Here is a 22,114-nt window from a genome sequence, read left to right on the forward strand (position 1 = left end):
ATGTCTAGACTGCATTAAAGAAGTTGTACCTCCCCCCCCCCCAAAAAAAACCCTCTATGACAAAGGCATAATGAGCTAGTTTGCATCGCATACTATGAAATACTCACCTTAGAATGAAGCCCTCTCAGCGGCGCGCACACACAGCTGAGATGGCTGACATCTTTCCCAATGTTTCTTCCTGGTTTGCGGGCTCCAGCACTATGATTGGCTGGAGCTGCGATGACGTCATGGGAGGCAGTTCCCTCAGAGCGCATGTGCCAATGACGTAATAGTTGGTGTATACAGTAAATTGACTCGTAAATGATGCAGGTTTAGGAGATATTTATCTTATTATAGGCTTATCTATAGATACAAACAAACCAGGGGAGTTTACTGCCTCTTTAAAGCTACTTACCTGTCTGTCCGCCCTTGTACAGTGAGCTACGCATGCACAGCTCACTGTATAAATTCAGCAATTGCGAGTGACCCCATCCTTGCCCCGGTGATAAAAACCTGGAAGCTAGCTGCCAAGATGTCAGCGGCCTAGATGGGAGCGTGAGGACGCCACATCGCTGGAGCTGAAGTGAGTACTGTTCCACTTTAAGTATCAATTTTAAAGCTGTAGTAAACCCAAAAGCAACTTTTATATACAACCTACCAATTCTTAGATGTAATGGCTCCATTAATTTTCTTTTTTTTAGGCTTCCTTTCTTTTATTTTTACCTGGTGATCTGGCCAGTAAGTCTGTTGTTTTTCAAGAGACCAAACTAGCCTGCAGATGTAGCAGGTAGAAGCTTGACATAAACCATTTAGTGCTCACAAACATCAGCTTTTACACATTTATGTAAAACCTTTATCCAGTGGCGGCTGATGGGTTTTTTTTTGTAGGGGGGGCAGCAAACAACCACCTACCCCCCCGAGTGGCACCCCCACCCCCCAGCTGTTTGCCGGTTGGTCTGGCACTTACCCCATCATAGCGGGTGTCAGGCAGCGTGGTGCAGTGGCCCTGCTCCAAGTCCTCTCCTCCATGGCGGCTACCAGCTCCTTCCCTCTTCGTCCTAGGCATCCAATAGGATCACCTGTCCTTTCAGCCAACAGGGTGACCTGTGTCAAAACGCAGTGTTACAACAGCGAATATTGATTTGCTGCTTTAACACACCTGGGTGGGCTCGGAGCGCTCTCTCTGCGCTCGAGCCCACCCTATATTGAAGACTATTAGAGCCTCCCCTGCATTGGAATACAATGTGCCGCTGTCCTGAAAGGGGCCAGACACATGGATAGGGGAAGCAACGATGAACGAGGGCGGCACCCCTGCACCCTTAATGGATGGCTGCCCCTGCCTTTATCCCAAAAAGAAAAGAACTATTGCTGTAATTGCTTAAGAAGTGTGAGCTGGAGTTTGGCTTCAAATTGTTAGTGCCAATCAACGGCTCTATCCCCTCCCCCCCTTTTTGCAGTGACACTTGAAGGAGACAAGCATACCGAGGGTAACAGATCATATTGAGGCTATTTCATATAAATACTACCTTGCAAATTGGGGATTTAAAGATAGAGTGACTTACCATACATCTCTAGCTACTTAGTACCTCTCTCATGTGCAATACGTGCATTTGTTACCATTTTCCCATTATATTAGGACTTCTCCTCTAACATCAGGAATCCATCCTGCTTCCCCTGGTGAGCACAAGGGGGTTATCCCCACGGGCTCCCTAGGTTTCCTCTCCCATTGGATCAGTATGTCAACTTTTCCAGTTTGAAGGATACTGTGAAACTCTTGTTCTACTAATGCTATTCTAAGGCCCTGACAAAGGGGGGTTTCCCGTGAAACGCGTAGGCCATATTTTTTGATCCATCGTACCAGGATCAGCACATCCTGGACACAATTAACAGTAACTGTATTTTTATAACCATAATATGTTCTTAACTAATAGATGAAAAATAAAGTTTATCTACACTTTTTTAAATTTGTGGTATATATCTTTATTCAAACCCTACAAAGGTACATACAAAGTCCCACCCTACCTCACTTTAACTCTTGATTCTATATCCTTTTTTTGGAATGGTAGCTATGTAGGGCTATAGTTGTTCCACATACACCCCCACCTCTGTGCAATACTACATTTTTGGGGTTTGGGTTTAATACCGCTTTAAATATAAATAGAACTTTGTGGACTTGGTCTTAAAATGTGTACTGAATGTATTTGTTCTGTAAATGACATAGAGCGTATAGGTAACATCTATTATGTTACCTGACAACGAAGAATGCTTTCAATTCCTATTTGCTTGCAGACAGACCTAAATGGCCCTGAAGCATGTAACATATTGTAGTTAAGAGAACAAATGTAATTTCATGTAACATGAACTGAAACATTTACAGACCACCAGTTGTTACAAGCAGACAAAATATTACTGTCAGTTTTTTGTACAATCACAGGTTTCATCATTTGATTTTTTTTTTTTTTTTTTGGAAGAGTAAATTTTATGATGACCCGACAAAATGTAACTATAGTTATTTCAAGAACAGGTAGTGTCTGCACTTTCTTTGGCTGGGAAAAATTCCACAATTGTACTTAATTAGGACTCTAAAATACTATGGGTGACTGTGAATTTATATGCTTTCTCTAACAAACCTGATTGGCCCAGATCAGGCCCGAATATGAATATTTATGAGCTGCTGTAGGGTCCAGTGGGCTGCTCAGTTTACTGTCAATGTGCTAATTTTAATATTAGAATATACAGTATATGCTGCTACTAAACAGGTTAATTTAGACTGAACTGTGAAAATGGATTATAAGGCTATGGGTATATGAGGCTGTTGAAAATCTGCATCATAACCATGTAGTACCATGTAGTACCTTTAGGAAGAACTTTACGTTACCACTTGCCATCCAAGGCAATTTTGACATGCTTCTCATACAGTATATGTTAAAATCAGCATTTTTTTTGTTAGAAAATCACTTAGAACTCCCAAATATTAAACATTTTTAAAATGATATTTGTGCAGCTGTTTATAAAACGCAAATGTTCAGGAAAAAATAAATCCACATTTTTGGTAAAGTATAAATGATCATGTTGCATAAGTAAATAGAGACCAAATATGTCAAGATTTAAAGATTTAAAATTGCACATACCGTTGAAATTGTGATAAACTATGGAACCTAAAATTAATAATTGCTGATGTTTTAAAAGCCTTTACAGGTGGAGGGCGCATGCGCAAAGCCTAACATGGAGGACGCTTCCTGCTAGAGCTCCGCACTCCCCACCGCTACATCGGGACCTAAATAACTGACCGAGCTTGATCTTTGACCCGCTCCACGGAATATCGCATCCTTAAACACCTCAGCGTCAGTTGGAATGGTGCTGATGGGACACCGGGGCAAGAACAAGCCGAAACCGATCAAGGAAGCCCTCGCCCATGCTTCATCCAAAATGGCAGCGAAGGCCCTCGCGAGTCAGCGAGCAGCATCCACACCCAGATGGGAGCTAACTGGTGGCGGGGAAGAAGATGAGAATGCTGAATTTAACGCTGGCAGCTCTCCCCCACTACCGCCGTCAGGTATGTCACAGAATGACTTCCTTAACCATGCTCCAGAAGGCCCTGAAAGCCACATCGGAGCAAACTACTGATAGACTGTCACGGGAAATCCGCAAAATTGGCCAGCGTACGGCAGACCTAGAAACCAGGGTCGATGACATGGAGCTTACCCTACACGAGCATGTCTAGTAACACGCAGCCCTCCTGGAAGAAAACGCTACTTTGCTCTCTCGTTTGGAGGACGCAGAAAACCGCTCCCGCAGGTCCAACCTGAGACTCAGAGGGATTCCCAAAACTATTGATGATGTTCAATCCTTCACTACAGCTTTGTTTCAGGAGCTTGCCCCCTCTATACCCATTGAACGTTTAGAGTTTGACAGAATTCACAGGGCACTCACTCGCCGTCAGAACAATGGGCCACCGCAGGACATCATAATTAAGCTGCATTTCTTCCGTACGAAGGAACAGCTCCTTTCCGCTGCATGCATCAAAGAATAATTGATGTTCCAGGACCATTCATACCAACTCTTCTCTGACCTGGCTCCCCTCACCATCGCAAAACGCAGAGCCATGAAGCCGCAGCTCCAAGTCTTGATACAGCACCACCTGAAGTACGCATGGCAGTTTCCGTTCGCCATACAATTTGCTTATCAGGGTCAAGAGCATACCTGTACATCCCCGGAATCCCTGCAACGCCTGCTGGAAACCCTTCACCTACCTCCTCCGGACCAACACCCCAAGACTAACTTGCCTCGTACCCCAGCTCGCTCTGCTGCACACCAATACTCGGCCACACCGCAGCATAACCAGCCGGGTCCATCATCGATCCGCAGAGGAACCTCATCGAGAGCCGCGGCAGACAAAGTCTCCATTCCCAAGTCCCGTCCGCCTCGCTGACGCATCTGGAGTTGTCTTTTCTTTTGTTAATCTCCGATGCTCCCTCCTGTCCCTGTAGGTTATCGGTTGCTTTGAGAAAGATGGACGTCCGTCCCTGAAACAGGGACCTCCTTCCGCCGAGACCTAGGGGTCTGCTGTTTGGTATGTACAATTATGGTCCTAGCGCACCCCCCTGTTGCACAGGGGTCCATGAAGGGTTGGATGGTCCCTATCTACTGCTCGGCTTGGTCTACCCCCGTGTCCCTTCCGAGGAAAAGATTATCTCTGCTCCTGGGGTGATCCCCTCCGGGTCCTTCACTATAACTTGTACTCACGGTCCTTTTTTTTTCTACTCAGATTTTTTGTTTTTACTTGCAAATATTTTTCTTATTTTCTTTTTATATTGCCATTATCCACTCACTCGTTCCGTGGTCATAAGCGGTAGACTCCCGCAACTCATGACGTGTTTGCACTGGGCAACCTACGCACTGATAGTAACCGCAGTAACTGCTTTACTTGTATGTTTATGGATATTGCTCAGAAATCTTGCAACCGTCACTCACTTCCCCTTCCCCCTCCTTCCCTATTGCCTTATGTTCCCCCCCTCCGTCCCTTCCCACCCTTCCCCCCACTCCCCTCTTTCCCTCCTGACTCCTCCCCTCCCCTCTTTCCTTTTCCTTCCCTTCCCCTTTCTTCTCCTTCCCTCCTTCCTCCCCTCCCCCTCTCCTATCCTCCATCCCCTCTTTCTCCTGTCCCTCTTATCCCACCTTTCCCCCTTTTTCTCTCTGGCTCCCTTCCTTTTCTCTCCCTCTAATCCCCTCATCCTTTCCCCTGTCTACCCCCCTCCACCCCTCCCTATCCCTCGACCCAAAAAGTCTCGTCTAAAGTTTGCCACAAGCCACCTGGGAGACACACCAAACATGTGGAAGAAGGTGCTCTGGTCGGATGAAACCAAAATCGAACTTTTTGCCCACAATGCAAAACGATATGTTTGGCGTAAAAGCAACACAGCTCATCACCCTCAACACACCATCCCCACTGTCAAACATGGTGGTGGCAGCATCATGGTTTGGGCCTGCTTTTCTTCAGCAGGGACAGGGAAGATGGTTAAAATTGAGGGGAAGATGGATGCAGCCAAATACAGGACCATTCTGGATGAAAACCTGTTGGAGTCTGCAAAAGACCTGAAACTAGGACGGAGATTTATCTTCCAACAAGACAATGATCCCAAACATACAGCAAAATCTACAAAGGAATGGTTCACAAATAAACGTATCCAGGTGTTAGAATGGCCAAGTCAAAGTCCAGACCTGAATCCAATCGAGAATCTGTGGAAAGAGCTGAAAACTGCTGTTCACAAATGCTCTCCTTCCAACCTCACTGAGCTCGAGCTGTTTTGCAAGGAAGAATGGGCAAGAATTTCAGTCTCTCGATGTGCAAAACTGATAGAGACATACCCCAAGCGACTTGCAGCTGTAATCGCAGCAAAAGGTGGCTCTACAAAGTATTAACGCAAGGGGGCCGAATAATTTTGCACGCCCCACTTTTCATTTTTTTATTAGTTAAAAAAGTTTAAAAAATCCAATAGATTTCGTTCCACTTCACAACTGTGTCCCACTTGTTGGTGATTCTTCACAAAAAATAAAAATTTTATATCTTTATGTTTGAAGCCTGAAATGTGGCAAAAGGTTGAAAAGTTCAAGGGGGCCGAATTCTTTCGCAAGGCACTGTAGCTCGTTTAACGCTCTACTGCAACAACAAGTTTTTTGCAGAGATACCCTAAGAGCTACCATAGCCATGATCCCCAAACCCAATACTGACAACACACTGTGGTCCAACTTTCGACCTATATCCCTACTCAATGTAGATATTAAAATTCTAGCCAAAATCCTGGCACTGTATCTGGTCCCGACTCGGCTGGCCAAATTTTACCCCCAATCCTCGCCCCTATGTTTTAGGGGCTGCGGCCATCTAGGGTCGCTCCTCCATATCCTATGGGAGTGCCCCAGGATCAGAAGCTTCTGGAACAAGACCTTTGGCCTTATTCGTAAGGTCACTGGTATTGTTATTCCGCAATCCCCTGCAATTGCCCTCCTAAATCAAACGATACCCCTAACCACTAAACATAGCCGAGTTCTGATTCATTTTTTCTTTATCGGTGCAAAAATGACGATAGCCAGGTCTTGGAAGTCCCCCAGGGTCTCCTTCCCATTACTTAAACAAAAAATTACTTGGATTATGTTCAACGAAAAAACTTCTCATTCAATTTTGGACAAAATAGACAAATTTAAGCGGGTGTGGGAACCTTGGGCCAACTTTATTGGGATCCTTCTATAAGACCAGACTCAGGGCTCGGTTCTTGTTTAGCCCCCAGTTCCATTTTATATCATGATATCCACGGTCTCTCCTTGGTCCAGGCACCCCTCTCTGTACATCTATCTCTCTCTCTTTTTCCCCTTTCTCTTTCCTATTCTTTCCTTTCTCTATCTCGTCCACATCCTCTCCCTCTCCATGCCCTGTTCAGCCGGGTTCTGGGGATTCTTAGGACGCAGGACAGGTCATAGCAGTTTTATACTTATTTATTTTTCTTTTTATTGTTCTATCACCCTATGGCCTTAGACTCACTAGCTTCGCACTGTTGGTCCCACTACTCCTGGGCCTTTTCCTCATTAGCTGTTTGAAGCTATGTTAGTAGTTGGGACTCTCAGAGGCCTACACCTTGTTCACTGTACGTACTATTGATCTATTATTTACCCCAGTAAATTTTTGCTAATGTTAGGCATATAGTCCTCCAGTTACATCGACAGGTTAGGGGGGTTTCGAGACCCCGACACAGCGTGATCCCTGTCGGGGTGTCGGGGCCTTGATCCTCCCAGAGGTTGTTTCCGTCTGCTCATGTATTTTATGCGGCCTTTTGTTGGATCTTGTTTTATCTATTTATTTATTTTCTTATGTTGACTGGGGTTTTTTTTTTCTTTTTATTTTTTTTTTTTCTTTCTTTCGTATGGTTGTTTACTCAGAACACGGAAATTTATTATTTGGACGGTACTGATGGTTTCGGACGGGGAGCCTCCTCCTTATTGGGAGGGGTCCATATCTCCTCCTTGGGTCTCTCAGTGTTTTTCTTATGTTTGTCTTTTTGCTCTCCGAGCTTTCATTCCTGTCTTGCAACACCGTCATTGTAATCCCCTGCGAGGGAGCTAAGTTCATGTTTTACTTGCTTTACTTCAATAAAAAATTTAAACTCAAAAAAAAAAAAAAAAAAAATCCTGGCACTGCGACTTAACCCACTCATTGGCAATTTAATCCACAAAGATCAAGTGGGGTTTATCCCCAAGCGGCAGGCCAGAGATAACATCCGACGTGTTGTTCTGTTACAGCATCTGGCAAAAACACGCTTAATTCCCATGCACATCCTGTCCCTAGACAAAAGAAAGGCGTTTGACACTATCTCCTGGCCCTACTTGCACTTAATCTTGAAGCGCTGGGGTTTCGGACCCCACTTCCTTCAATGGATTACATCATTATACGCTGACCCCCAGGCTTCGGTGAAATACTCCGGGTTTTGTTCCCAGAGCTTCCCAATACAGAGGGGAACAAGATAGGGTTGCCCTCTGTCACCATTGCTTTTTGCTTTGGCAATTGAGCCCCTGGCAGCACTGATCCGGGCAAATCCCGACATCCAGGGCCTGGAGATAGCCTCAACCACTCATAAACTGTGTCTATTTGCCGATGATGCTCTGTTGTTTATCACCTCCCCACATACCACTATCCCAAACTTAATCCAACTTCTTGACAAATTCATTCAGATCTCGGGTCTAGAAGTCAATCAGGCTAAATCCAGAGCCCTAAATGTATCCCTGCCATTGTTTACCGTTGCACTCCTGCAGGGGAACTTCCCGTTCCAGTGGTCCAACTCCTCTATTCCCTACCTGGGCATTAAACGAACCAGCAACCCAGCGGACCTGCACAAACTACCTTCCTATGCTGAAGCACCTCTCCTCTATACTCAGTGACTGGCGTCCCCTCTGTATCTCCTGGTTTGGGCGTATTGCTGCTGTTAAAATGTCATTGCTCCTTCTGTATCTTTACAGGGTCCTCCCTATACCGGTGCCCCCTTATTTCTACCGTATCATCCAGAACCAAGTGTTCAAGTATATATGGGGCTCTACAAGATCAAGGGTATCCCAGTCTGTTTTGCTCAGCTACAACGTGGCTGGGGGATTGGGGGTGCCTAATTTCTCTCACTATCACCATGTAGCTCAATTGGCCCAAATAACGCTATACCATGCCAGATCTGAAATCCCCATATGGGTGTGTTTAGAGGCAATAGAACTTCACCCTATTGTCATTGCAAACCTCCTATGGCTTCCCTCTTCCGCACGCGGCCCTATAACTAACCCTTTAACCCTACACTCTCTGAAACTTTGGGATAAACTGCGCAGACCCTTCAAATTAATGTCCCCACACTCCCCAATCCTCTCCTTCCTGGGCCACGCACAATTCTACCCTGCTTACACTGAACCTGCCTAGTTCAGGGCCTGGGCCCAGGCTAATTTAACCTGTATTTGCGACCTGGTGGCTGGTGGTGCTATCAAAACGTTTACATCCCTTCAAGCCCAAGCTCAACTTCCACATAAGGAGTGTTTTCGCTACCTCCAAATATCCCACTTTGTACGAGGGGTCATAGGCTCTACCGTGGAGTCAGACACACTATCGTTGTTCGAGAAAATATGTGACATGGATGCGCACGCTCCAGGTATCATATCCCAGCTTTACGCACACTTTACTTCTCCACCTGCAGCAATCACACCCTACGCACAACACTGGGTCAAAGACCTGTCTTTGGACCTTGACATGGATGACTGGGCTGATATCTGGCATAACACCAAAATCTCCTAGCAAAAAAAATTGTTGCTCTGGAAGCGAGTTATAAGGTTCTTATGAGATGGCACTTGGTTCCGGATAGGATAGCGAAGTTTCTACCATCATGCTTGCCAAATTGCTTCCGTAACTGCAGGGAGAAGGGTACCCATAAGCATATATGGTGGACCTGCCCGACGGTACAACGCTTCTGGACAACAATATTTCAAATGGTATCTGTATTGACCTGAGAACCGCTAGACCCTGACCCAGCCCTCGCCCTCTTATATTATTACCCGAACTCATACACCAGTGCACAGATACGTCTCCTCCTGCAGCTCACTACCGCAGCTAAGCAAACAATCGCCAAAGCATGGAAAACCCCTACCCTAAATATTGTCGAAGTCAAAAACAGGGTCACACAAGCAATGATTCAAAGCAGGATAGAAGCCACTGTTCTGGACAAAATTCCCAGACACTCTAAAATTTGGCAGCCATGGATTGACCATTTCCTACCACAAAAGTTCATTATTATTAAAGGAAGCTTTTTAGGGCAGGGACAGTGCCGTCTGAATGAGCAGAGACATGACTGGTCTGTATGGACAGTGGGGGAAACCTACTATGAACTGTGAAGAGAGAACTGCTGGAGAAAATAATGTAAGCTCACGGATAAGAGCTACCAGAGAATGTAGTGTGGATTGTGGGGGTGACATGCAAAAGAACATAATCTAGATAATGGTGTAAAAGCTGCCAGAGAATGCAATGTGAATTTCAGGGTAGACCTGCCAGAAAACATAATGTAGCTTGTATGGTAGGATTAAAATGGCAAAGATCATAGCGTAAACAGGAGGAGGGTGGAGTAAGCTGCTTGGAGCTTTTCCCTTTCCTTTTTGGAGCTGCGAAATGTGTATGGAAATAGCAGAACCATGGAGAGCTCCAGCAGGTATTGGTACCACATGTCTTTCTCTAAACAAGCCCCAGCTCTGGGCCTAAGCCAGCCATTCAGGGGCATATTTCTGTGGATGCAGCCTATGGATAAGGATATAGACTCAGATCTCACTGGTGGCCATGATGGCGGATTATTATTAAACCCTTTGGAAGAGATGTCAATGTTTTAATATTTTACCATTATTTGGATCCTGTAATTTTACCTTTTAGTGAAGTAACCAGAAAAGCAAGTTTCCCGACTGGACATTAATAGGCAAGCTGGGCAAGCTGGGATGAAAATATTGCAGAATGGACATTCCATTAATGGGCAAGCTGGGATGAATATAATGTAGTGTATGGTGTAAAGGGTCTCTATACCCTTATGGGTAATGTGAACAGTGGAAGAAGAAGTACAGAGGCTTTTTCCTGTGACCCTCAGGGTGTCAGGTAGAGTGTGGAGGATTAAGCTGCTGTCCTGGAGCATACAGAACTGGCTGTGGAAGCTTTTGTCACATTGTCTTTGTACAGGTAAACCAGGGAAATTACCCAAGAACCAATTGCTTCAGTTTTGGGCAATTAAACACATGTGCCGTCAATAAATGTGTTTTGTTTCGTTCCGTTTCGTACGAAAATGTATTAGTATTTCGTAATTCGTGTCCAAAATTCAATTGCGCTATGTTTTTCAAACATTTAGCAAAATAACGAAAGTTCGTTATGATGAATTTATTATGAGGGGTTCCCACCATCCATGTGCTGTGCTGACTTCCTCTAATTTGTGAACAAAACACCTGTCACGTTTCTGTTGTAACAGAATTTGGATCGGAAATTCCGAAATTCGTTAACAAAATTTCGTATAAAATTTGCAAGCATAGAAATTCCCATAGGGTTCCTAACATCCCTGTGCTGAGTTCCCAGGTCTGTACATCTGCTGTGTCCATTATGAGGGATTCCCACCATCCCATTGCTAAGTTCCTGGGTCTGAGTGTACAACCGCTGTGTCCATTGTGAGGTGTTCCCACCATCCCTGTGCTGTGTTGACTTCCTCTGATTGCTGAACAAAACACCAGTCACGTTTCTGTTCATTTGGATCCGAAATTTGTTAACGAAATTTCGTATTTCGTATAAAATTAATAAGCATAGAAATTCCCATAGGGTTCCCATCATCCCTGTGCTGAGTTCCCAGGTCTGTACACCTGCTGTGTCCATTATGAGGGGTTCCCACCATCCCTGTGCTTTACTGACTTCCTGGGGTTTTAACTTTAAGGTTCGTTAATGTAGTGGCGGGCTCCTGAAGAGCATGTGCTATGTTTTTCAAAGTTAAAACTTTACCCAGACTACAGTATGGTTTGGGCCGATTTGTCTAAATTAGACTTCTGTGTCAATCTGACTGAGCTGTGAAATGTTCAGCCTGGCCACAAGGGGGCGTTGTCTCTGGTGACAGGCGTGGAACTATGGTCCAGCCAGGTGTTTAAGTTACTCTCTTTCGGAAGCCAGGTCAGTGGGAGTGGTCCTCTCGCTGTGCCCTCTGGGAGAGGGTATTTAAGACATGGACGTCATGTGGTACGGGGTTCCGGTTCAGTATGAAGAGTTGAGTACTTGGTCCTGGTCTTCCTGACCAGCCCCCAGGAAGGCTATGGCCTGGGGTGCGGATCCACCCAACTTTAACGCCTCGGGCTGGCTAGCCCAAGGCGGGGAAACTAAAGGAGGATTCTGAGGTGGTTGGGTGCCGACTCTGGTTCGGGAGAGACCCAGTTTACTTCAAGCATTCCAGGGGAGGACTCTTTAGAAGATTACCATGTGTGAGTTTGGTTTTCTTAACAAGAGCCTGGAAGGGCTGAAGTAACCAAGAGAATCCGGACTTGTGGATATCACCAAGCTCGTTGAAAGATCCAGGTATCCCACAAGTGTTCTACAACTTAGTTTCCTACGCGTTCTGCAACAGCGTCGGTGATAAAGACTTTGTTCCTGAGCAAGCACCTTGTTGGCTGCTAGGCCTTGTGAGAGAGTGACTTTCCAACCTGAGTGTTCATCCAGCTGCGAATGGCTATTCTCTGGATACAGTCAAAGTAAGCAAGTTCTTTAAAGTTTTTGACATTGAGAGTACCTGAACTTTCCTTTCCAACCCTCTGATCCCAAGTTAAAAGACTGTTCAGTGGTTGAAGTTTGCAAATAAAATCCATTCAACTGGATCTATTGTCAGTCTCAAGTTACTGGGTCATCTACAATGGGACATCCCCTAGACGTGCCACAAGAAGAAGCGGAAGGTAACGGTAAGCCCAAAAATAACCAGAAGCTCCTTCGGGGGTTAGAGCTACATTAACTTTTCGTAAAAATTATGAATTTTCGTTATGATGAATTTATCATTATGAGGGGTTCCCACCATCCCTGTGCTGTGCTGACTTCCTGGGTTTTTAACTTTTAGGTTCGTTAACTTTTCGTAACAATTATGAATGTTCATTATGAATTTGGATCCAAAATTAGTAAACGAAATTTCGTATTTCGTACAGAATTTGTATGCATAAAAATTAGTATTTTGGATTCGTACAAATGTACGAATTTTGGGAAATTCTTAACGAATTTTTGATTTGTACGAAACAAATTGCACATGTCTAGTCACAATATGGTGATGCATACCCCAGCTAAAAGGGCAAGGTAACCCAACCTCCCATGCTCATGATCTACAGTAGGCCCCAGTGCAGGAACTGGCTTATCAACCACCACAAAAGGGGTGCTACATGCTAGGAAACATATTTTCTCGTGAGAGAACTAGGAGGTTGATTTACTGAGGGCATTTGGAAGTGCAGTTGCTCTAGATCAAAGGGGAAACTCTGAAATGAGAGAAATGCTAATTTATATCATTCAATCATGTGCAAGCAAAAATGCAGTTTTTTATTTTCCTTGCATGTTCCCCTCAGATCTAGAGCAGATGCACTTGCAGTGCACAGACTATTTTCCTTTAGTAAATTAACCCACATGGTGTAGACTGGGCTGATAGAGAATGTGATCACCAATAAAGATAGCTGCGCTGCACCCTACTGTACATTCTATACACTATATATAGTGCTACAATTCATAAAGTGCAACATTAAAGTACCAGCATTCCATCAAAGTGCAAAGTGCTTCAGATAAAGTGCTCCAGTTCTTGAACATAAAGTTACTGTGCTCCGTGCTGAGAAAGAAAATTGCCCGTTCCTGTCACCGCTCTCGTGACCTTCTAGGACCGAACTCACAGCAAGTTGTTGACCTCCTAAGTGCACATTGATGTAGGTCAAACTGCGCTTAATATCTCTTGTCGGCCCCTTGAGGTAAGTCACCATCCATAGCCCCTCAATACTCCACACACATAGGAAAGGCACCAAAAAGATCTCCTTGAGCAATGCTATTTATTAAAACATCCCCACTTTGGAGCACTTTATCTGAAGCACTTTTATGGACTGCTAGCACTTTAATGTTGCACTTTATGAATTGTGACACTGTACATATAGAGTATAGAATGACTGGGGATGAGAGCGATCATTATTGGTGGTCTCATAAGTAAGGTGACTGCGATATTGTGGTGGACAAATCGGGCACTAATGCCGCGTACACGCGACCGCTTTCCCGTTTTTTTCCGACCACGTTCCACTGAAACTGTCTTGCCTACACCTGATCACATCAAAGTCCGACCGTCTAGAACACAGTGACGTACAACACGTATGACGGGACTAGAAAAAGGACGTTGAATAGCCAGTAGCCAATAGCTGCCGTCTCGTACTTTCTTCAGAGCATGCATCGTTTTTTGGTCCATCGGTAAACAGCATACAGACGAGCAGATTTCCCGACAGGAATTGGTTCCATTGGAAATATTTAAAACATGTTCTATTTCTAGGTCCATCAGAATTTTCGGAAAAAAAAGTCAGATGAGGCCCACACACCATCGGAATATCCGATGAAAATACTTTTTCTGACGGAAATTACGCTCGTGTGTACACAGTATTAGTGACACTTTTGACACTTTGTGGGGACCAGTGACACTAATACAGTGATCAGTGCTAAAAATATGTACTGTCACTGTACTAATGACACTGGCTGGGAAGGGGATAATATCTAGGGCAATCAATGGGTTAAATGTGTACCTAACAAGTATTTTCTCACTGTGGGGCAGGTGCTTTTTACTAAGGGAAGTCATAGATCCCTGTATCTGCTTTACAGGAACACAGGATCAATGTCTTCCACACTGACAGAATGGCGAATTGCCTTGTTTACATAGGAAGACCACTAGGTGAGTCCGCCGGATCCACTGATTGGCTCTGATATCCAGAAATGCAGGATCACGTATATAAGTGATCCTGCGCAGCACGACTGCCCTGTAGCAGTAAATCTGCTCTCAAGTGATCGGCAACTGGTTAAGATCTTCAGCATTATGATAACTCACAGGCAGCAGGCACTCTATCATGGCTCTGGCTGGCTCTGTCACAGTGTGTCACATAACATGGCTGCTGGGTGCTGATTTTGTTAACTTCTGACCAATAAGTGCCTGCTGCCTGTGAGTTCTGATACCATCCATTATGCCAGAGAGACAGACACAGTGCAATGTAGTCTATTCAGACACCCCCAAAGCACACCTGTGTTGAAGCCTTGAAGGCACTGGCAGCCCCACGATTGGATCTGCTTCCCCTCTATTCCTGCTGCTGGACATCGACAGCTGAGCTCAGCTGCCTCTCTCTGCCCGTCGCCGCTGCCGCCACCTGCCTCACAGCCTCTCAGGTCTCACTCTCCGGGCCCCCGGCTACTACTGGGTGGGGAGCGGAGGAAAATGACTTTGCCAGGGAAGCCAGGGAGATAAGCAGGCAGAACATGTGAGCGGAGCTGAATGGGCGTGTTTCCCAGAAACTGGCTAAATAGTCCGCTTTGATCAGCACATCATCATCAGAAAGGGATACAGATAATGGAAAAAATACATCCCCTAAGCTAGTAGGGGGGGGGGGTGTAATTCAGATTTTTTTTTTTATTATTATTCTGCACTGACTGTCTTTGAAAATTGCCCCAGCTCCTGTTGAAGTCAAATCCGGGGACAAAACCGGGGACAGACTTGGTCCGGGGACAGTGTCCTCAATCCGGGGACTGTCCCCTGGAACCGGGGACATCTGGTCACCCTACTCATAAGTAGGTTGTGGTTACACAACGAAAAAGCAGCATCCTAATTATTAGTTATTCAAATTTTTTGCACAGATTGATATTTCACACATAGTTTGAGGTAGTGCAGCTATTGCACAATTTACAATGCTAGAGAATGTGATATGCATAATGGGAGGAGAGCGATCATAACAGTGGAGGGAGAACTGCTGTGTATGCTGCTTGAACTAGTCAGAGTGGGGCACTAGAGAACAAAGTGTGTACTGGAAGAGATGTCTGAAAACATAATGTGGATGGAGGGGAAGAGTGTAGTGGGGTGAGTTGAATCCAAACTACAATTGATATCTTGTAAACATTGATAGTATGCATACTAAAGCAGTTTTTTTTAACATTTTATAAAATTGTGAATTTTGCTAGCCCAAGGTTGATTGTTATCCTTGTACTGATCCACTTTTAATAACTAAAACTAGTCCTAAACATGGATCATAGTATTTAGTGTATAGTTTATATACAGTCCAGAAAGGGTGGTATCCACCAAGTCTCAAGTAAGATTGCACTTGTTTGGCATAGTTTACAAACTTTGAAAAGTTCTTACATCTGCCTGTCTTTTTGCCAAAAAGGGGATATTCCTCTCACCTCCGTGAGTTGAAATCACACCTCTGGTAGCTAGAACAGGAACACTCCAGTAACAACTGTAACTTTTTGGACTTTCCTGCTCTCCATCTGTTAATGGTCACTAGGGATGAGCTCGGTGTTCGACTCGAACGCATGTTCGACTCGAACACGGGCCATTCACCTGTTCGGCGACTTCAGAACTTTGTGGACCATTCACACCAAATTCGCGTGGCATGAACGGCCCACAATGCACTACGCCATCGCAGTGCATTGATGGCTCATGATTGGCCAAGCATGCACTGTGACCCCGCATGCTTGGCCAATCACATCACCGGCAGCGAGGAGAGCCATAATTGGCCACAGGCAGGATGCCTGTGGCCAATTATAGCTCAGGGGGTTTAGTACATGCCCCACACTATATAAGGCCACCAGCGCGGCAGCCTTGTGTAGTGTGTTCCGGCGTCCAGGGAAAGAGCAAGATAGGCTGGGACAGTGTGTTCTTTTCTCAGGTATCTGCTGGAGTTAAAGTGAGTGTTGTGTGCCTCCAGCACAGTATACACCTGTATCTACCCTTTATTGCTGGTGTTGTCCGTTGCATATCTTGCATATTAGCCTTTAAAATTAGCACTTTCGATTTCAAACGTTGGAGTCCCATAGACTTTAATAGGGTTCTAAAGTTCGTATGAATTTTCGGTCCGTTCGAAGGTTCTGGTGCGAATCGAACCAGGGGGGTGTTCGTCTCTAATGGTCACCAAGACAAATACTGAGGGTAAATATCCCCAATGTTGTCACAGACAGGAGTAAAAACCTGTAAGATATTATATATATATATATATATATATATATATATATATATATATATATATATATATATAAAAATTATTAGAGAAAAGGAGGGCACACAGACCTAGTGCATTACCAAAAATATTTTTAATCCAAGTAAAAACAGCAATGGTTTTACTTACATACAGACATGGTATATAAACATATCATGACAAAAGCAAATGTGAACACTCTCTCTCAATCTGTTGTAGGAACCAGTGATGCTGGGAGTCCAGACTATGTTTGGAGTGACTTTCGCATTTCGAGGGAGGACCCTCTTCCTTAGAGCCAAAGCATCACTCCAAACTCCTTCTGGTCTTTCGGTATCATCGGTTCCTACAACAGACCTGAGAGAGACTGTTCACATTTGCTTTTGTTGTGATATGTTTATATACCACCACTGTATGTGAGTACAACTATTGCTGTTTTTAAATGGATTAAAAATATTTTTGTTAAAGTACTAGGTCGGTGTGCCCTCCTTTTTTCTAATATTTTACAGTTCCAAGGATACCCATTGTTCTGAGGTAGGCAGCAAGACCGCTGGCATTAAAAATAGTTGCCTGCATTACACATCCCTAGACCTACCACCCAAGTGCAGGATCATTTTTGTGATTTTAGGAATAAAAACCTGACAGGGGTTCTAACCCTTTGTCACTCTGCCCAAAACAATTGTTTGAGGTATGCAAATACAGTTATGAAAATGCTTTCAGATATTTCCTTTTTTTTCTTTTTTTTGCATCAGCTGAGTAACGCCACCATTTCAAATATCTACAGTACCTAACTGTTGACTTATAAAATCATTATATACCCAAAAAGTGGTGTAAAAAATGTAACAAGGAAACATTTCCTAGTGTACAACTGTAAAATGTAATTACTCCCTCTGCACCTGGGCAATTTAGGGACTTATCCATCTGTAGCAGGAATTTTCATAAATTGCTCACATATTTTACCCGTCAAATGTCAACAATGGGGATCCCCCAACTGAAGGCATAAAAGACACCTTCAACATCCATCAGAAATGTTGTCAATTTATAAGGTTAATGATGTCATCTGTAAAACTGTATTATTGTCTAAGTCAGGATTAGGCTACAGAACAAGGAAAAGTATTCAGACAACACACTTTTCCACACATTATCCCCAGGCAAAATTTTCAACTAACACCTGGAAAGTGTCTAAAATACAGGGTATGAAACATATCAATATAGATATCAAGGATATAAGACCAAGATATACAGTATGTGACATCTGGAAAGTCTCTTGTAAGAAAATGAGACATACCTTGGTTTAAAAGCACCAAAGGGTAAATTGGATCTATTATTTAGAAGACACCCTAGTTTCCAAAAAATTGAATTGTTATAATTTGGAGTAAACAGCTGCATGGGTCCCATTTACCCAACCCAGCCTCGAGGTCTCAATGGCAAGCATTCTTTTGTTTTTATGGGGATATCATCATAAAATACGCCACAAAGAAAGATCGAGCTGGCCGGCTTTGCCGCTCCTCGGAGCGGCGTGCTGACGTCACTGCGTTCTGCACCAGTCCCGGAAGTAACGGGCGGTTATCGAGAGCCGGCCGGCTTGATTTTTCTTTGTGGCCTATTTTACACAACGTGTTTGTGAGTGTCCATTCTCTTTTGATTAATACATTTTGTAAGGTTTTACGCTATGCGAGCATTCTTTTGTTTTTATGGGGATATCATCATCTGGCCGTATTCAAAATTACCGCTGCTGGAAGTGAGGAGCTGTCTGCTTGCCATTGAGACCCCGAGGCTGGGTTGATAGCCATTTGCACTCCTGGGTCCCATGTCATTAGGGACCATATCGTTCTGGTTAGCGGGAGTGTGTCTGTAGGGGGGGGGCATCTTTCCTATTCACTGCACCCTTCTGTGCTGGTTTGATTGAACTTTTTCACCGTGATCAAGTTTACACATTGTGCATGGACTATTTTGTTGTTTTTCACTGGATACATATGTTATATGGACTCCTCTTTTGTTTTGTTTTTTTATCATTAGGATTCAATATTTTTTAAAAATATTTATCATACACTTATGTAAATCATTTTATTTTGGTCATTTCACTTATATGATTAAGTTACATGTGTGTTTGCATTCACGTGGTATTAATATTTGGGGTATTTTTTGCCTCCTTATTACAGAGTTGCCTTTACAGTTTGCTATTGGTAAACAGTAAAGGCAACACAGGAATGGAATGACTATTCAATTGTTCATCAATAAAAGGTACAGTATCTCACAGAAGTGAGTACACCCCTCACATTTTTGTAAATATTTTATTATATCTTTTTATGTGATAACACTGAAGAAATTACACTTTGCTCCAATGTAAAGTAGTGAGTGTACAGCTTGTATAACAGTGTACATTTTCTGTCCCCTCAAAATAACTCAACACACAGCCGGGGCGGACTGACAACTCATGGGGCCCCCGGGCAATAGGAGATTATGGGGCCCCCAAGCAATAGGAGGTAATGTGGCCCCCAGGCAATAGATTATGGGGCCAAACAGTATACACACACAGTATACACACACCGAATACACACACTGAAAAGGTACTGGAGAGGCGGGGCATCGATTATCTTGGGATTTTTTTTTAAAAGCACGATTTTTACATACTGTCCCTGGTTTTATTGAGGCTGGTAACCCTGATGGGGCCCCTTAGTGGCATGGGGCCCTTGGGCAGTGCCCAAGTGCCGAATGGTCAGTCTGCCCCTGCACACAGCCATTAATGTCTAAACCGCTGGCAACAAAAGTGAGTACACCCCTACTTGAAAATGTCCAAATTGGGCCCAAAGTGTCCATATTTTGTGTGGCCACCGTTTTTTTCCTACACTGCCTTAGCCCTCTTGGGCATGGAGTGCACCAGAGCTTCACAGGTTTCCACTGGAGTCCTCTTCCACTCTTCCATGATGACATCACGGAGCTGGTGGATGTTATGCCGCGTACACACGATCGGAATTCTCGTCGGAAAAATCTCTGATGGTTTTCCCGATGGAATTCTGACGGAATTCGGCTCAAGCTGTCTTGCCTACACACGGTCACATCAAATTCCGATCATTTATAACGCGGTGATGTACAACACGTACGACGTGACTAGAAAAAGGAAGTTCAATAGCCAGTAGCCAATAGCTTCTGTCTTGTAGTTGAAACTGAGCATGCATGATTTTTGGCGTGTCGGAATTGCATACGCACGATCGGAATTACCGATAGAAAGTTTTTCCGTCGGGAAAATTGAGAACATGCTATAAATTTTTGGCTGGCGGAAATTCGGACAGCTAAATTCCGATGGAGCATACACACGGTCACATTTTCCGATTAAAAGCTCTCATCCGTCTTTTTCTGTCCGGAATTCCGATCGTGTGTACGCGGCATTAGAGATCTTGCACTCCTCCACCTTCCATTTGAGGATGCCCCACAGATGCTCAATAGGGTTTAGGTCTGGAGACATGCTTGGCTAGTCTATTATCTTTATTCTCAGCTTCTTTAGCAAGGCAGTGGTCGTCCTGTAGGTGTGTTTGGGGTCATTATCATGTTGGAATACTGCCCTGCAACCCAGTCTCTGAAGTGACGGGATCATGCTCTGCTTCAGTATGTCACAGTACATGTTGGCATTCATGGTTCATGAACTGTAGCTCCCCAGTGCCGACAGCATTCATCCATCCCCAGACCATGGCACTCCCACCACCGTGCTTAACTGTAGGCAAGACACACTTGTCTTTGTACTCCTCACCTGGTTGCCGCCACACATGCTTGACACCATCTGAACCAAATACATTTTATCTTGGTCTCATCGGACCACAGGACATGGTTCCAGTAACCCATGTCCTTAGTCTGCTTGTCTTCAGCAAACTGTTTGCAGGTTTTCTTGTGCATCATCTTTAGAAGAGGCTTCCTTCTGGGATGACAGCCATGCAGACCAATGTGATGCAGTGTGTGGCATATGGTCTGAGCACTGACAGGCTGACCCCCACCCCTTCAACCTCTGCAGCAATGCAATTTCCCAAAGACAACCTCTGGATTTGACGCTGAGCACATGCACTCAACTTCTTTGGTTGACCATTGCGAGGCCTGTTCTGAGTGGAACCTGTCCTGTTAAACCGCTGTATGGTCTTGGCCCCCGTGCTGCAGCGCAGTTTCATCTTGGTAATCTTGGGCTTACCGGTTACCTTACACTTGGCCTGCTCTTCCACTTCTAGGGGTTCCCAGGGTTGATACCCAATGACTTGTACACTGATACAGATGAAGTCCTTTTAAAAAAGGTTTTATTTTGCAGTTGAACTTTCAATTAACACAGTCTCTTAGGGAACAGAGGGCATGGGTGAAGAACTCAGGCACCTTGAACTACAGGTCTAGAAAAAGTCTCTATTTCCACCCAGAGAGTAGCCACTCGCAACTGGGCACTTCAAGGCTGAACAGATCTCTAGCCAAAGATCATGGCAGTCAGAACGTTGACTCAAACTTGAACAATCAACTAAGGGTGAACAGGAACCTTTTTCCTCTGTACCTGGAACGTTTCCCGTCTCCTCAATGGTACTGGAAATGTGTGAATTTGTCAATGTCCTTCTCAACTCAGTAACCAGGCACTTCTCAGGATGGCACTTGCCAGTCCTCCTCCGAAGAGTCCTCCCCCGGTCACTTCCACGAGCTGCGTTGTCCCTCCAAGCCGAGAGCACACCCGGACACTTTGAATCCTCCCTCAGTTACTGCGCCTCGGACCAGCAGGTTCTGAGACTCGGGAACGGACGGATCCCTGCCCCAGACCAAACAGGTCTATCAGGGGCCACTGTCAGGAACATGTTGCGGGTGTCGAACACCCCGTGACCGGGACCCCTCACGGGTTACCCCGGTCCTGGAACCAAACTAGACCACACGGGTCTCTCGAACAAATCCAGAACCCTGAACACGTGACCCACACCCCTTTAAGTACCCCTTCCCAGACTCCTCAGCGGGCCCCGGCACTCCCACTGATTGGCTCCAAGAAGGCTGATACCCAAACATCCAACCAGACCTGGTTCTAGCCTGTCATGTGCACCTCACCGTTCACATGACCAGGCAGAACTTACAAACATAGCCTGGCCCGACTGGTGTTAAGGCCTACCTACACAATTAACCCTCAGAACCTTAGAACCTTTACTGTTTTGTTTTGATCCCAAATGTCATCCGCTACATTTTATATATATATATATATATATATATATATATATATATATATATATATATATATATAATGTTTGGGGGTTCTATGTCATTTTCTAGAAAAACAATATTGATTTTTACACATAGGAGAGAAGTGTCAGAATAGGCCTGGTCTTCAAGTGGTTATGATTTTGTTAGAAATAATCAACAACAGTTCTAGGAGAAAATATTTTTCTGT

The sequence above is a fragment of the Lithobates pipiens genome, unplaced genomic scaffold, assembly GCF_037356315.1.
Source record: "Lithobates pipiens isolate NorthernLeopardFrog02 unplaced genomic scaffold, aLitPip1_a1.2 Scaffold_22, whole genome shotgun sequence".
Taxonomy (NCBI): domain Eukaryota; kingdom Metazoa; phylum Chordata; class Amphibia; order Anura; family Ranidae; genus Lithobates; species Lithobates pipiens.